Source organism: Bufo gargarizans, chromosome 6 (assembly GCF_014858855.1).
Source record: "Bufo gargarizans isolate SCDJY-AF-19 chromosome 6, ASM1485885v1, whole genome shotgun sequence".
NCBI classification, from domain to species: Eukaryota; Metazoa; Chordata; class Amphibia; order Anura; family Bufonidae; genus Bufo; species Bufo gargarizans.
In genome coordinates, this window is record NC_058085.1 from 41,430,855 (window position 1) to 41,446,603 (window position 15,749).

General features: G+C 46.6%; 1 pseudogene; it reads right to left on the minus strand.

Moving 5' to 3' along the window:
- Positions 1-15,284: 15,284 nt before the first annotated feature.
- LOC122942851 lies at positions 15,285-15,433 on the minus strand (annotated as a pseudogene).
- Between the last annotated feature and the right edge of the window lie 316 nt (positions 15,434-15,749).

Below are 15,749 nucleotides of genomic sequence, written 5' to 3' on the forward strand. Positions count from 1 at the left end.
TCTCAATGCCCTGCGCGGTGGTGGTGTCTGTTTTAGGCCCCATGCACACGGCCGTGTGCGGGCCGTGGAACCGCGGCCTGGATCCCTCCTGAGAGCAGGAGCGCACAGCGTCACTGGTTGCTATGACGCCGTGCGATCCCTGCTGCCGACACAGTACAGTAATACACTGGTATAGATCATACCAGTGTATTACTGTATTGCGGCGGCAGCAGGGAGCGCACGGCGTCATAGCAACCAGTGACGCCGTGCACTCCTGCTCTCAGGAGGGAACCAGGCCGCGGTTCCACGAAACACGGCCGTGTGCATGGGGCCTGACTGTGTGTTGTGGGCAAAGTCGTCTTCTTTTTGGGTCTCATTGTGCCGAGGATAGCAATGTTTAAAAATGGATTTATGTCTCTCCAGTGATCTTAGGGCAGAAGCTGAGGCAATGTGTGTCTCTACTACTCCATAGCCAGGCCATGCCCCCTATGGTGCAGGGATTATAATGTATATTATACAGCATGGTGCAGGGATTATAATGTATATTATACAGCATGGTGCAGGGATTATAATGTATATTATACAGCATGGTGTAGGGGTTATAACGTATATTGAACGGCATGGTGTAGGGATCATACTGTATATTGTACAGCATGGGGCAGGGATTATAATGTATACTTTAACCACTTCAACCCCGCTAGCTGAAACCCCCTTAATGACCACGCCACTTTTTACACTTCTGCACTACACTACTTTCACTGTTTATTGCTCGGTCATGCAACTTACCACCCAAATGAATTTGACCTCCTTTTCTTCTCACTAATAGAGCTTTCATTTGGTGGTATTTCATTGCTGCTGACATTTTTACTTTTTTTGTTATTAATCGAAATTTAACATTTTTTTGCAAAAAAATGACATTTCCTGATCACTTCCTGACAGGGAAGTGATCAGGAAGTCTATATGCGTGATCACCCCCTTGTCATTGATCACCCCCCTGTAAGGCTCCATTCAGACGTCCGTATGTGTTTTGCGGATCCGATCCATGTATCAGTGGATCCGTAAAAATCATACGGACGTCTGAATGGAGCCTTACAGGGGGGTGATCAATGACAGGGGGGTGATCAATGACAGGGAAGTGATCAGGAAGTCTATATGCGTGATCACCCCCTTGTCATTGATCACCCCCCTGTAAGGCTCCATTCAGACGTCCGTATGCGTTTTGCGGATCCGATCCGTGGATCCGTAAAAATCATACGGACCTCTGAATGGAGCCTTACAGGGGGGTGATCAATGACAGGGGGGTGATTAGGGAGTCTATATGGGGTGATCAGTGGTTCATAAAGGGTTAATAAGTGACAGGGGGGGGTGTAGTGTAGTGTGGTGTTTGGTGCTACTTTACACAGCTGCCTGTGTCCTCTGGTGGTCGATCCTAACAAAAGGGACCACCAGAGGACCAGGTAGCAGGTATATTAGACGCTGTTATCAAAACAGCGTCTAATATACCTGTTAGGGGTTAAAAAAATCACATCTCCAGCCTGTGTGCGCGCGTTCACAGGAAATCTCGGCTATCGCGAGATGACGCACGGATGCGTCCAGGAGGAGTAAATCAACCACGTCCCGGACGCATCCGTGCGTTAGGCGGTCGGGAGGTGGTTAATTCCTGCACCATACTGTATACTGTACGGCATGGTACAGGAATTATAATGTATACTGTACAGCAAATGTATGGAGGTTACACCATGCTGGACAATATAACCCTGCGCCATGTTGTACAATATACAGTATACCCCCTACACAGTGTAGCGGTATACTGTATATTATGTGGCACACTGTATACTATATGTGTATAACAAACATATTCCACATGGAAACTTACAATTACTTGGCCCTTGGGCATCTCGGACACCACTTCAACACTTTGGCTCGGGGGCTCGGTCTAAGAAGATGCCGTCTCCTCCAGTGTTCCCTGAAGATGAGCCCCCACCAGTCTGGTACTGAACCAATGACCAACCTGTCCAGCTCCTGCTCCATCGACCTTGGTGCCATGATCTCCTCCTTGGTATGAGCCCCCCAGTAGCAGCACCAGCCTCTCCCTGCTCTGCTATCCCTCTGCCCCTGATTATGATATATTTCTCATTAGGATAAAACACAGCATGTGAGTGACCCCAAGCCTACCCCAAACAGTGTGGTGCTAATTACCATCCAGCTCCCAGCCTGACACAGGGTAAAACCCTAATCACTAAGCTGCTGAGCGGAGTCAGGGCTGGGAGAGAGAGAGTCCAGACATCACTTTAGCCTCTAAGATGGCGCCACCAACATGTTACCTCCCCGGCTGCTGTGTGCTCAGTCCTCCTCTTCAGGTTGGAAAAAGGAGGCGGCAGCAGTAGCGCGGCAATATGGGGTAGGCGGCTCCCCGCTGAGCCACACACAGAACGAGGACGTGATGTAAGTCATCATGAGTGTGGGCATTTTTCCGGCAGGGCGCGCGGCGCGCTGAGCGGACATTATAAACTTGTGAGGGGCACAATAATTGCTGTGCACCTGCGCAGCTTAGGGGGAACACTTGACAGGACTACTCCCGGTGTAACTTTGACATTAGACAGTTACAGCTCATGCGTGGAACCTGCCATTTGCTCAGGCCCTTTCGGGGGCCACTTTATTTGTCAGTCGCCAGGACTACGGGATGAATGATATTATTCCACTCCATGTCCTGGAGGGGATGCTGATAAAGCTGACTGGTGAGGGGACAGAAGACGTGGTGCCTACATCTCATGGCCACCTGAGCACTGTGGAGGCTAAACTGGCACAGGAGGTTGAGGAGGAGGACATAAAGTCCCAGGAATTCTATACAGAAATAGGGGGTTTATCTGCCTAAGAGATAGGAGTGGAGCATGAGGAGTTAGAGGGCGACGACGCAGATGACCTCGAAAGACCGTGGCAGTATGCAGTAGAGATGGAGGCAGGAAGTCCCTCCGAGTCCCTTACGCAAATGGCCAGATGCATGCTGAGTTGCTTGTGTAGCGAAAGCCACATTATCACCATTCGGCAAAGGGGTGACTACCGGCTCTCCACAATGTTTGACCCTCACTACCAGTCCAAAATGGGGGCCTTTTTTTACACCTTCTGAGAGGGATGAAAAACTCAACTACTGTCGAGCCATTCTTTGTAGTTGGTTGGTTGCTGTCTATGTGCGCCATCGTCCATCCTCACGAAGGTCTAACCAGGAGGACCCTCTGAGCTAACGCTCCCCTGCCCTGACTGCTGGAGGGGATAGCAGCATTAGCAGCAACTTAAGTTTTGAGTCTCTGATGAGAACTTTTCTTCAACCGCGAAACCACCCAGCAGCAGTAGAACATGGAGCATCCAGGATTCCAGACCCGGTGACTGATACAACAGACTAAGTCAGGCATGGCCAACCTGTGGCTCTCCAGCTGTTGTAAAACTACAACTCCCACCATGCCCTGCTGTAGGCTGATAGCTATAGGAAGTCTGGGCATGCTGGGAGTTGTAGTTTTGCAACAGCTGGAGAGCCTCAGGTTGGCCATCCCTGGACTAAGTCATTCAGGCAGTAATGATCTGATTGTATTGTGCCGCTACACTGGAACATTGTGACAAATGGCCCATTACTAGTTCTGGCCACGTGCTTCAGCCACTATTCTGATGCTGCCATCTGCCTGATGCCACACACCTGCTGCCTCTACTGCCATCTGCTCCTACTATGATCTGCCACAGCTGTTGCGCCCCCCCCCTCCCATGTTCAGGGACCACTATTGTGACTCTTTATGCTTTTTCCCCTGACCTTCCCACTCTGTTTCCGGGGCCACTATTGTGATTCTGTTCTTCTGATCTGTCAGAACAGAAAAATAACAAAAAAGAAAACGGGTCCCGATGTTTGAGCATCTATAAGGCCTCTATCACACGGTCAGTATTTTGCATCAGGATTTGATCATGAGTTGGAAGCCAAAAGCAGGAGTGGGTCCAAAACATAGAAGACATGCAAATTTTACCATCACATTTTATCTCAGTTTTGGACCCACTCCTGTTTTTGCCTTACCAATAGTGATGAGCGGCAGGTACCATATTCGATTTTGACGAAATTCGCGAATATTCGATAGAATATTTGTTTTATATTTGTCGAAATCGAATATTCGTCATTATTCTAGTTATCGCGATTAATATTCGATTTAAATATTCGCGTATTGCGATTTTTAACTTAAAGGCTACTCTCCTATTGAAATAGCAATGCGATTAATTCAAGTTATAATAATCGACTTTCGATTTCAACTTAGCACTGCTATATTCCATATTAGGCTAGAATTAACGAATATGGAATATAGCATTACTAAGTTGAAATCGCAATTCAATTATTTTAAGTTATAATAAGCGAATTGCGATTTCAACTTAGCACTGCTAGATTCCATATTCGTTAATTCCAGCCTAATATGGAATATAGCAGGTCCAAGTTGAAATCGCAATTCGATTATTATCACGAATTAATCGCATTGCGATTTTAACTTGGACCTGGTTTACTACGGTTGGCTTGGTAGAATTAGCGAATATGTCGAATATATTCGTTATATTCCACAAAACGAAGATAACGAAGTATTCGGCATCTTCGTTTTAGCTACCTATTCGTCAACTTCGCTAATTCTAGCAATCATATAGGAAAGTTTACTATAGAGACAGCTAAGTTTAATTCGCTATGCGATTATATTACTTTGCTTTTTTTTTAAATAAATAGAATAATTATAATACCTGATAATTATTATAATTATTCTATTTATAAAAAAAAGCAAAGTAATATAATCTCATAGCGAATTCAACTTAGCTGTCTCTATAGTAAACTTTCCTATATGATTGCTAGAATTAGCGAAGTTGACGAATAGGTAGCTAAAACGAAGATGCCGAATACTTCTTTATCTTCGTTTTGTGGAATATGACGAATACATTCGTCATATTCGCTAATTCTACCAAGCCAACCGTAGTAAACCAGGTCCAAGTTGAAATCGCAATGCTATTAATTCAAGTTATAATAATCGAATTGCGATTTCAACTTGGACCTGCTATATTCCATATTAGGCTAGAATTAACGAATATGGAATATAGCAGTGCTAAGTTGAAATCGCAATTCGATTATTATAACTTGAAATAATCGAATTGCGATTTCAACGTAATTCTCAATTCCGACAGTATATTCTAGCATATGGAGACGTTCCCATGGTGATGGGGACGCTCCATGAGCACGGAAGTCGGCAGAAGCGGCAACGGACACTGACTGGAGCAGCCAGGAAGCCAGGAATCCAAAGGACAGGTAAGAACAACTTTAGGGAAGTGGGAAAGAAAAAAATATAACAAAAAAAAAAATGAATATTCGCAATATCGAATTTATAGCACTATATTCAAAATATTCGCGAATTTGCGAAGTGCCGATATTCGCAAACAATAATTTGATATTTGAATATTCACGCTCAACACTACTTACCAATACTGATCAGATACTGATAAAAAAAAAAAGGACCAAATACTGACTGTGTGATAGAGGCCATACATGTCCTATATGCAGGACTTCTTTTCCATCTGAATAAAGCAGATTTCAGACACAAATGGTCAAAATTCATGCAAATTAAGCATGAGGCCTCTATCACACAGTCAGAATTTTACATCTGGATTTTATCATGATTTGGAAGCTAAAAGCAGGAGTGGGTCCAAAACACAGAAGACAGGCAAATACTGTGCCCGCTGTGCTCCCCAATACTATACTGCAGAAACAGATAAATCCCCAGAAAATATGAGTACCACACAGATCGTGCCCCCTCCAATAATTATTGGCACACAGTGCTGTAAAAAGTAGTTTTGCCCAGTAAATAGTGTCCCTGACACTAATAGTGTAAACATAATGTCCCCCAAAATAATGTTGGTAAGCTGATACTGTGCCAGGGTGCCCCCACAGTACTAGTGCCCCCCACAATAACAATGTCCCCATTGTGCCCCAGACATAATAATGCTCCCATTTATTAGAATAGTACAGTATTAGAATGTATTGGCTCTTATGAGACTTCGTGCATTAACTTCATAAATTGATTTCTGCTGTAAAAAAACATTTCCCGAACTTGGGTTCGGTTCCAAGTGGTATCATCCCTAGTATTCATGTTTCCCATAGTCTCCCAGTTGTAATAAAGCTCCGCATAATGCTCCCGGCAGTAATAATTCTCTTTATAATATGTGACAGTAGAAAAATGTCCCTTACAATGTACGCCAGTACAAAAATACCCCCTTATAAAGTGCGTCAGTACAAAAATACCCCCTTATAATGTGCGTCAGTACAAAAATACCCCCTTATAATGTGCGTCAGTACAAAAATACCCACTTATGTGTGCCAGTACAAAAATACCCCTTATAATGTGTGCCAGTACAAAAAGTACCCCTTAGGCCTCATGCACACGAACGTTGTGTGCATCCGTGGCCGTTGTGCCGTTTTCCGTTTTTTTTTCGCGGACCCATTGACTTTCAATAAGGTCCGTGGAAAAATCGGAAAATGCACCGTTTTGCAGCCGAGGCCGTGATCCGTGTATCCTGTCCGTCAAAAAAATATGACCTGTCCTATTTTTTTGACGGACAACGGTTCACGGACCCATTCAAGTCAATGGGTCCGTGAAAGAACACGGATGCACACAAGATTGGCATCCGTGTCCGTGACCCCTGGCCGTAGGTTGCTTTCATACAGACGGATCCGAAGATCCGTCTGCATAAAAGCTTTTTCTGATCTAAGTTTTCACTTCGTGAAAACTCATTTCCGACAGTATATTCTAACACAGAAGCGTTCCCATGGAGATGGGGACGCTTCTAGTTAGAATACACTGCAAACTTTGTACAAGACTGCCCCCTGCTGCCTGGCAGCACCCGATCTCTTACAGGGGGATATGATAGCACAATTAACCCCTTCAGGTGCGGCACCTAAAGGGGTTAATTGTACTATCATATTCCCCTGTAAGAGAGGCAGACCCCCCCCCCTCCCCAGTTTGAATATCGTTGGTGGCACAGTGTGCGCCCACCATCGCCCCCCCTCCCTCCCTCTATTGTAATAAATCGTTGGTGGCACAGTGTGCCCCCACCATCGCCCCCCTCCCTCCCTCCCTCTATTGTATTAAATCGTTGGTGGCACAGTGTGCCAACCACCATCGCCCCCCCTCTTGGTGGCAGTGTGCGGTCTCCCATTCCCCCCCCATCATTGGTGGCAGCGGAGTTCCGATCGGAGTCCCAGTTTAATCGCTGGGGCTCCGATCGGTAACCATGGCAACCAGGAAGCTACTGCAGCCCTGGTTGCCATGGTTACTTAGCAATAGTACAACAGTAGAAGATTCATACTTACCTGCTTGCTGCTGCGATGTCTGTGAACGGCCGGGAGCTCCTCCTACTGGTAAGTGACAGTTCTTTAGCAATGCGCCGCACAGACCTTTCACTTACCAGTAGGAGGAGCTCCCGGCCGGACACAGACATCGCAGCAGCAAGCAGGTAAGTATGAATCTTCTACAATTGTACTATTGCTAAGTAACCATGGCAACCAGGGCTGCAGTAGCGTCCTGGTTGCCATGGTTACCGATCGGAGCCCCAGCGATTAAACTGGGACTCCGATCGGAACTCCGCTGCCACCAATGATGGGGGGGGGGGATGGGAGACCGCACACTGCCACCAATGTTACTGCTATAGAGGGAGGGGGGGGGGCGATGGTGGTTGGCACACTGTGCCACCAACGATTTAATACAATAGAGGGAGGGAGGGGGGGCGATGGTGGGCGCACACTGTGCCACCAACGATATTCAAACTGGGGAGGGGGGGGTCTGCCCCCTGCTGCCTGGCAGCCCTGATCTCTTACAGGGGAATATGATAGTACAATGAACCCCTTTAGGTGCCGCACCTGAAGGGGTTAATTGTGCTATCATATCCCCCTGTAAGAGATCGGGTGCTGCCAGGCAGCAGGGGGCAGTCTTGTATAAAGTTTGTAGTGTATTCTAACCTGAAGCGTCCCCATCACCATGGGAACGCCTCTGTGTTAGAATATACTGTCTGATCTGAGGTTCACGAAGTAGCTCATATCCGACAGTATATTCTAACATAGAGGCGTTCCCATGGTGATGGGGACGCTTCAAGTTAAAATATACCATCGGATTGGAGAAAACTCCAATCCGATGGTATAAAAGAACTCCAGACTTTACATTGAAAGTCAATGGGGACGGATCCGTTTGAAATGGCACCATATTGTGTCAACATCAAACGGATCCGTCCCCATTGACTTGCATTGTAATTCAGGACGGATCCGTTTGGCTCCGCACGGCCAGGCGGACACCAAAACGACTTTTTTTTCATGTCCGTGGATCCTCCAAAAATCAAGGAAGACCCACGGATGAAAAAACGGTCACGGATCACGGACCCACGGACCCCGTTTTTGCGGACCGTGAAAAAAAACTGTCGTGTGCATGAGGCCTTATAATGTGTGCCAGTACAAAAATACCCACTTATAATATGTGCCAGTAGAAAAATGTCCCTTACAATGTGGGCCAGTACAAAAATACCCCCTTATATTGTGTGCCAGTACAAAAAGTACCCCTTATAATGTAAGCCAGTAAAAAAAGTACCCCTTATAATGTGAGCCAGTACAAAAATACCCCTTATAATGTGTGCCAGTACAAAAAGTACCCCTTATAATGTGTGCCGGTACAAAAATACCCACTTATAATATGTGCCAGTAGAAAAATGTCCCTTACAATGTGAGCCAGTACAAAAATACCCCCTTATATTGTGAGCCAGTACAAAATGTACCCCTTATAATGTGTGCCTTTACAAAAAGTACCCCTTATAATGTGTGCCAGTACAAAAAGTACCCCTTATAATGTGCACTAGTATAAAAAGTACCCCTTATAATGTGCGCCAGTACAAAAAGTACCCCTTATAATGTGCGTCAGTACAAAAAGTACCCCTTATAATGTGTGCCAGTACAAAAAGTACCCCTTATAATGTGTCTGCTATATGTAGAGAAGCCAGGAAAAGATTCGCGGCACTCACCGAAGTAGATATTCTGTTGCGGGTTTATTGAAACTTCATACGAAGACAGTGCGCATAATGCGGACACTCTGTAGCAAGTAGTAGCGGCTACTGACGTTTTGCGTGTGAGATCGCGCTTCCTCTAGCCGCTGTGGACGTCATGGCGCAGGCCTGCACTTTATAGAGGCGGGCTTAACGTAGCTGTCACCATCGGCTACAGCTGTGCGCCGCAGGTTTGTGACAATAATACCTTAAAAATGCAATCGGGTGGAACAAATGCATGCAAGATTAATAGAAGCACGTCTATAGGAGTCCTATTAAAGGTACATGATACAAAATGTACATAATGCACGTGGGAACAATTCCATTACAGGTACAAATATGGCTAGCTACTGACACCGGAATAGTGTCCCATTATAAGAAAACCGACATGTCGTTTCTGTCGTTCAGCCCCGCCGCTCCCATGGCCCCAGTAAGCATGATCCACCTTGCTTCCCTTCGCAGGAGCAGGCGAAGTCGGTCCCCTCCTCTAGGGATGGGTCGGACATGTTCCACTTCTGCAAAGGAAAGACAGCGTGGATGGGCATCATGGGCGGTGCGGATATGCTCAATCAAAAGTGGGCAACCTCTACCCGAACGTACAGAGCCGACATGTTCACGAATACATTCAAATAAAGGGCGGATCGTTTTGCCGATATAAAATCTTTTACACGGGCAAAAGACGACATATACAACATAGGGTGTGCGACAATTGATAAAATCGCGTACTACATGCTTGGTTCCTCCTATCTGCAGCCATCTACTACAGGCGTTAAGTGCACAGAAAGAACAGTGGCCACATCTGTAATTACCTCTGGATTTCGTGCTGTACACACTTTTGACTAGCTTGTCCTTGAGGGCTGGGCACCTTCTAAATGTGACTAGAGGTCGTTGACTGGAGAAGTTGTTTAACCACCTCCGGACCGCCTAACGCACGGATGCGTCTGGAAGGTGGTTGATTCATTCCTCCTGGACGCATCCGTGCGTCATCTCGCGAGACGCGAGATTTCGGTCACAGCCGGCCCGCGCATGCGCATCGCGGGCCGGCAAAAGTTAAAGGAGTATTTCGTCACCAACCTGCCAGCCAATGATCGCGGCTGGCAGGTTGCTGATTTTTTTAAAATCCAATCAGAAGCCACATAGCAGATCATATTAGTAAATATGATCTGTTATATGGCTGCCCTGCTCCTCTCCTGGTCCTTTTCGTCGGTTGGATCCAGCAGAGGAGCAGGCTTCACAGTGAGTACACCAAACACCTTAGCCCCAGATCACCCCCTGCACCCCAATTAACCCTTTGATCACCCCTTCTTGCCCCTGTCAATCACTAGTGAAAGGAAAAAAGTGATCAGTGCAAACTGTCACTTTTTTTTCCACTGGTATTGACTGTTAGGTTTTAGGGATAGTTTAGGCCCCTTGGTTAGGTAGTTTAGCGATCGGTTAGCACCCAGCCCACCGCACCGCAGTCCCTTATTCGCTGATTAGCGTATCGCTAATCAGCATTTGTACTTTTATAGTATCTGGAAGTGATCAAAACTGATCACAGCCAGATCTATAATAGTATTAGTGTCACCTTAGTTCGCCCTCCACCCAAAATGCAGTGTTTGCCCGATCAGGCCTGATCGGTCGCCCACACGTGCGTTCACCCACGGCCGCCCGACCGCAGTGACAAAAAATATATTTTTTTTGATCACTGCACATTCACTTTACACGCGCTGCGGCGATAAAAAAAAATCAGTTTTGATATTTTTTATCAACCGCAGCGGCCTCCGGTACTTCGCTAGCCTCCCATTTGTAAGACAGGCTTGCTTTTTTTCTTGGGTAGTCTCAGGGAATACCCCTAAATTTAGTTGCCCAAATGTCAAACAGGGGGTATTCTCCTGAAGAGGCCTACAGGCTTCTGACCCAGTCGGATGAGGAATGGAAACCCTCATCTGATGAATCTAGCGGGTCAGAATACGAACCTGTAGAAAGCAGTGGCTCTCTGACCCAAAGTTCGGACGAGGAGGCTGAGGTCCCTGATACCACCAGGCGTACCCGGCCCCGTGTCGCTAGACCACAGGTTGCGCAGGATCCGCTTTAAGGGCAGCAGAGTGGGGCTGGCGCTGTCGGATTACGTGGTGAGGCATACACCAGCAGCGCAGCCCTCCCTGGACCTAGTACCAGCACTGCCGTAGAACCTGGTGAAGTGGCGAGCACCAGAAGGGCAGTTGAAGCTGGTACGGAGGCACGAGCAGTAGTGACCCCGTCGCAGCCACCGCAAAGACGGGCCCGTAGACCCCCTAGAATCCCTGAGGTGCTGGAAAACCCTGATTGGCAGTCCCCAACTTCAGCCGCACCTGTAGTTCCCCCTTTCACCGCCCAGTCTGGAGTTCGGGTTGAGACAGCTCAGATCGGTTCGGCCCTGGGATTTTTTGAGCTGTTCTTGACTGCGGAGCTCTTGGACTTAGTCGTGGCCGAAACAAAACGGTATGCCACACAATTTATAACCGCCAACCCGGGAAGCTATTATGCCCAGCCTTTCCGGTGGAAACCAGTCCAAGTTTCCGAAATTAAAAATTTTCTGGGCCTTCTCCTCAACATGGGTCTAACTAAAAAGCATCAATTGCGGTTATATTGGTCCACGAACCCAATTCATCACATGCCCATGTTCTCTGCTGCTATGTCCAGGACACGATTTGAGACCATCCTGCGTTTCCTGCACTTTAGCGACAACACCGCCTCCCGTCCCAGAGGCCACCCAGCTTTTGACCGACTCCACAAAATTCGGCCCCTCATAGACCATTTCAACCAGAAATTTGCAGATTTGTATACCCCAGAGCAAAACATCTGCGTAGACGAGTCCCTAATACATTTTACCGGGCGCCTTGGCTTCAAACAATACATACCAAGCAAGCGCGCCCGGTATGGGGTCAAATTGTATAAGCTCTGTGAAAGGGCCACAGGCTATACCCACAAATTTCGGATCTATGAGGGAAAAGATCAGACCCTGGAGCCGGTCGGTTGCCCTGACTACCTGGGGAGCAGTGGGAAGACAGTCTGGGACTTGGTGTCACCCTTATTCGGCAAGGGGTACCATCTTTATGTGGACAATTTCTACACAAGTGTGGCCCTCTTTAGGCATTAGTTTCTAGAACAGATTGGCGCCTGTGGCACCGCGCGAACTAGTCGAGCGGGCTTCCCCCAACGGCTCGTTACCACCCGTCTTGCAAGGGGGCAGAGGGCTGCATTTTGTAACGAAGAACTGCTCGCGGTGAAATGGAGAGACAAGCGTGACGTTTACATGCTCTCCTCCATTCACGCAGACACGACAATACAAATTGAGCGAGCAACCTGTGTCATTGAAAAGCCCCTCTCAGTCCACGACTATAACCTTCACATGGGAGGGGTGGACTTCAATGACCAGATGTTGTCTCCGTATTTAGTTTCCCGCAGAACCAGACGCTGGTATAAGAAGGTGTCTGTATACCTAATTCAATTGGCTCTGTATAATAGTTTTGTTCTCTACAGTAAGGCTGGGAGAACTGGATCCTTCCTCAAATTTCAGGAAGAGATCATCGAGAACCTCCTGTACCCAGGAGGTTCCGTGGCCCCATCCACCAGTGTAGTTAGCCGTCTACACGAGCGACAATTCCCCAATGTCGTTCCTGGTACCTCAACCCAACCGTCACCCCGAAAAAGATGTCGTGTCTGTAGCAGGAGTGGAATAAGGCGTGACACCCGCTATTTCTGTCCTGACTGTCCTGACCACCCTGCCCTATGCTTAGGGGAGTGTTTCCAGAAGTACCACACACAGGTACACCTAGCAAAGGGATCACATCTCACCAGGACAGGCACACAGGGCTATTACGGCCCATTCACTCACAGCTGCTGCAAACCTCTCCTTTCACCTGGGACAAAGTGCATAACGCACTTCGCCACATCTTTGGGCGATTTGCGCTTTGCACATTGACCCATGGGGAAGGAGAGGTTTGTTCTATAAAGGTAAAAAAAACAAAAAAAAAAAACACCAGTAAGCAAAAAGGTTAATGTTTAGTTCAAAAAGTTAAATTTTATATGTTCTGTTCCAAAGTTAATAAAATTATTGCGTTGCGGCCTGTTTTTTTTTTTTTTTTTTTACCTCCCAGGTGGACCAACCGATCGACTAGCTGCAGCACTGATGTGCATTCTGACAGAAGCATTGCGCTGCTGTCAGATTACACGCAAGTCGGTGTATGCGGCGCTGCAAGACGAGATTTCTACTCTGCAGTAAAAGATACGTTTGCCAAGGCATACGAGCTGAGGAGGAGGCGGCGTTCCTATGCTTTGGCAAACACTTTGTATATAAAAAAAATATATAAAAAATCGATTGATGTGAATGGAGAAATCTGGTTTGCCAGGGCATACGAGCTAAGTGGGTATGGATCTTGGGCGGAGCTCCTATGTCCTGGCAGACGCCTTTTCCCTCCTTTTTTTTTTGGCAGAGATTTTTTCATTCACATTGATCGATGCGAATGAAGAAATCTCATTACCTGTATGCTCAATATAAGGAGAATAGCAGAAACTCCAAATGCTGGCGATACATATAATGATTGCGGAGACCCTCAAATGCCAGGGCAGTACAAACACCCCACAAGTGACCCCATTTTGGAAAGAAGACACCCCAAGGTATTCTATGAGGGGCATGGCGAGTTCCTAGAATTTTTTATTTTTTGTCGCAAGTTAGTGAAATATGAGATATTGTAAGTAAAAAAAAGAAAAAAACCATATTTTCCGCTAACTTGTGACAAAAAATAAAAAGTTCTATGAACTCAGTATGACCGATAAGAAGTGAATGGAGAGTAGTGAGAGAGAAAAAAAAAGGTATGTATGCATTGTTGATTGTGATGTCACGGCCCCATTGTTGAGTGTTCCGTCAGGGCCCTTGTGATGTCATCCACTGACCTGACCTTACTTGACCTCTGACCTGACAAGCCTCTTGTGACACGTGCAGTGTTTCGTCCATTGGCCAGACAAGGTAGGTCCAGCTGCTGCTGATACATAGGAAGTGCTGGACTACATTTTAGCCTCCAAGTCATCCAGTTTAGGGTACTTTCACACTTGCGGTTTTTTTCTTTTCCGGCATAGAGTTCCGTCACAGGGGCTCTATACCGGAAAAGAACTGATCAGTTTTATCCCCATGCATTCTGAATGGAGAGTAATCCGTTCAGTTTGCATCAGGATGTCTTCAGTTCAGTCATTTTGACTGATCAGGCAAAAGAGAAAACCGCAGCATGCTACGGTTTTCTCTCCGGCGAAAAAAACTGAAGACTTGCCTGAACGCCGGATCCGGCATTTTTTCCCATAGGAATGTATTAGCGCCGGATCCGGCATTCAGAATACCGGAATGCCTGATCCGTCGTTCCGGCATGCGCAGATCGGTAAAAATGGGAAAAATGTACAAGACGGATCCGTCGTTCCGGCATGAGCATGCGCAGATCGGTAAAAATGAGAAAAATTTACAAGATGGATCCGTTGGTCCGCATGACAAGCGGAGAGACGGATCCGTCCTTGCATTGCATTTGTGAGACGGATCCGCATCCGGATCCGTCTCACAAATGCTTTCAGTCAGCGGCAAATCGGCGGATCCAGCGGCCAGTTCCGACGACGGAACCGCCCGCCGGATCACACTGCCGCAAGTGTGAAAGTAGCCTTAAAAGATCCACAAGAGGGAGACACAGGCAAACAAACTTTACTTATTTACTAAAGCACTAGGAAAGCTAAATTGGTTACATCAAGCAAACTTGCTACAAAAGGGTCAATTCTAAGGAACAGCTCAGCAGACTGCCCAGGAGTGCACAACAGGCCCAAATCAAACCCAAAGTGCGTGGTGTGAGTGGAGGTCCAAACACTGCATTCATGTGATATCCAAACAATTCATTCAGGTGATAAGCCAATTAACCCATCAATTAAGCCATCAGTCTTAATTGGATTTGGGGTGTCAAGAGACTGACTGACTGACTGACTGACTGACTGGCTGACTGGGTTGCTTGGTGCTGGAACAATCCCACAGCTGATGCAATTAGGAGATTGACAGCAGGCTAGATGCAGGGATGCAGAAAGCAGCACAGCACAGCCCTCACAGAGGAAGGAGAAGCTGAAGTGCAGACTCCTGAGGAGGCAGGGCACAGCCACTTCACACTTGCTTGCTGGAAGGATGCTTGGAATCCATTTCTCTCTCAATTTCATTCTGTTTTTTTATACTGGAATAGAAAGGGTGCACCGGTCCTGGAGGTACTGCAATACCAGGTCAAGGCGTGGAGTGGACAGAGCAAGCTCTTTTTCCATCTCCCTGTTTGAAAAATCATTTTAATATATTCTTTTGGCGGCGACGACAATGGATGCAAAAGTAAGAGTCTATATATACTATAACACTTTAATAGGTTGGCAACTTAACAACAGTTCACCTTAAATCATGTGTCAGCCCCTTCTTCAATCAGGTCATCTAAATTGCAGTGACGTAGTACTTTATGGACCTTTAATATAAGAAATGAATACACATTATGAATATTCATATACTGAAGATTAACATAAGTCAAAATATTTATGCATATGAAATGTTTGGAAGAATTGTGGGTAAGCACTTGCAGGAACTTATTACGCGTTGTATATGTCTGGTTAGCCTCATCTCCCTCAGTTACAGAATTCATTCAGTGGTTGGGTTTAGCAAATAACGG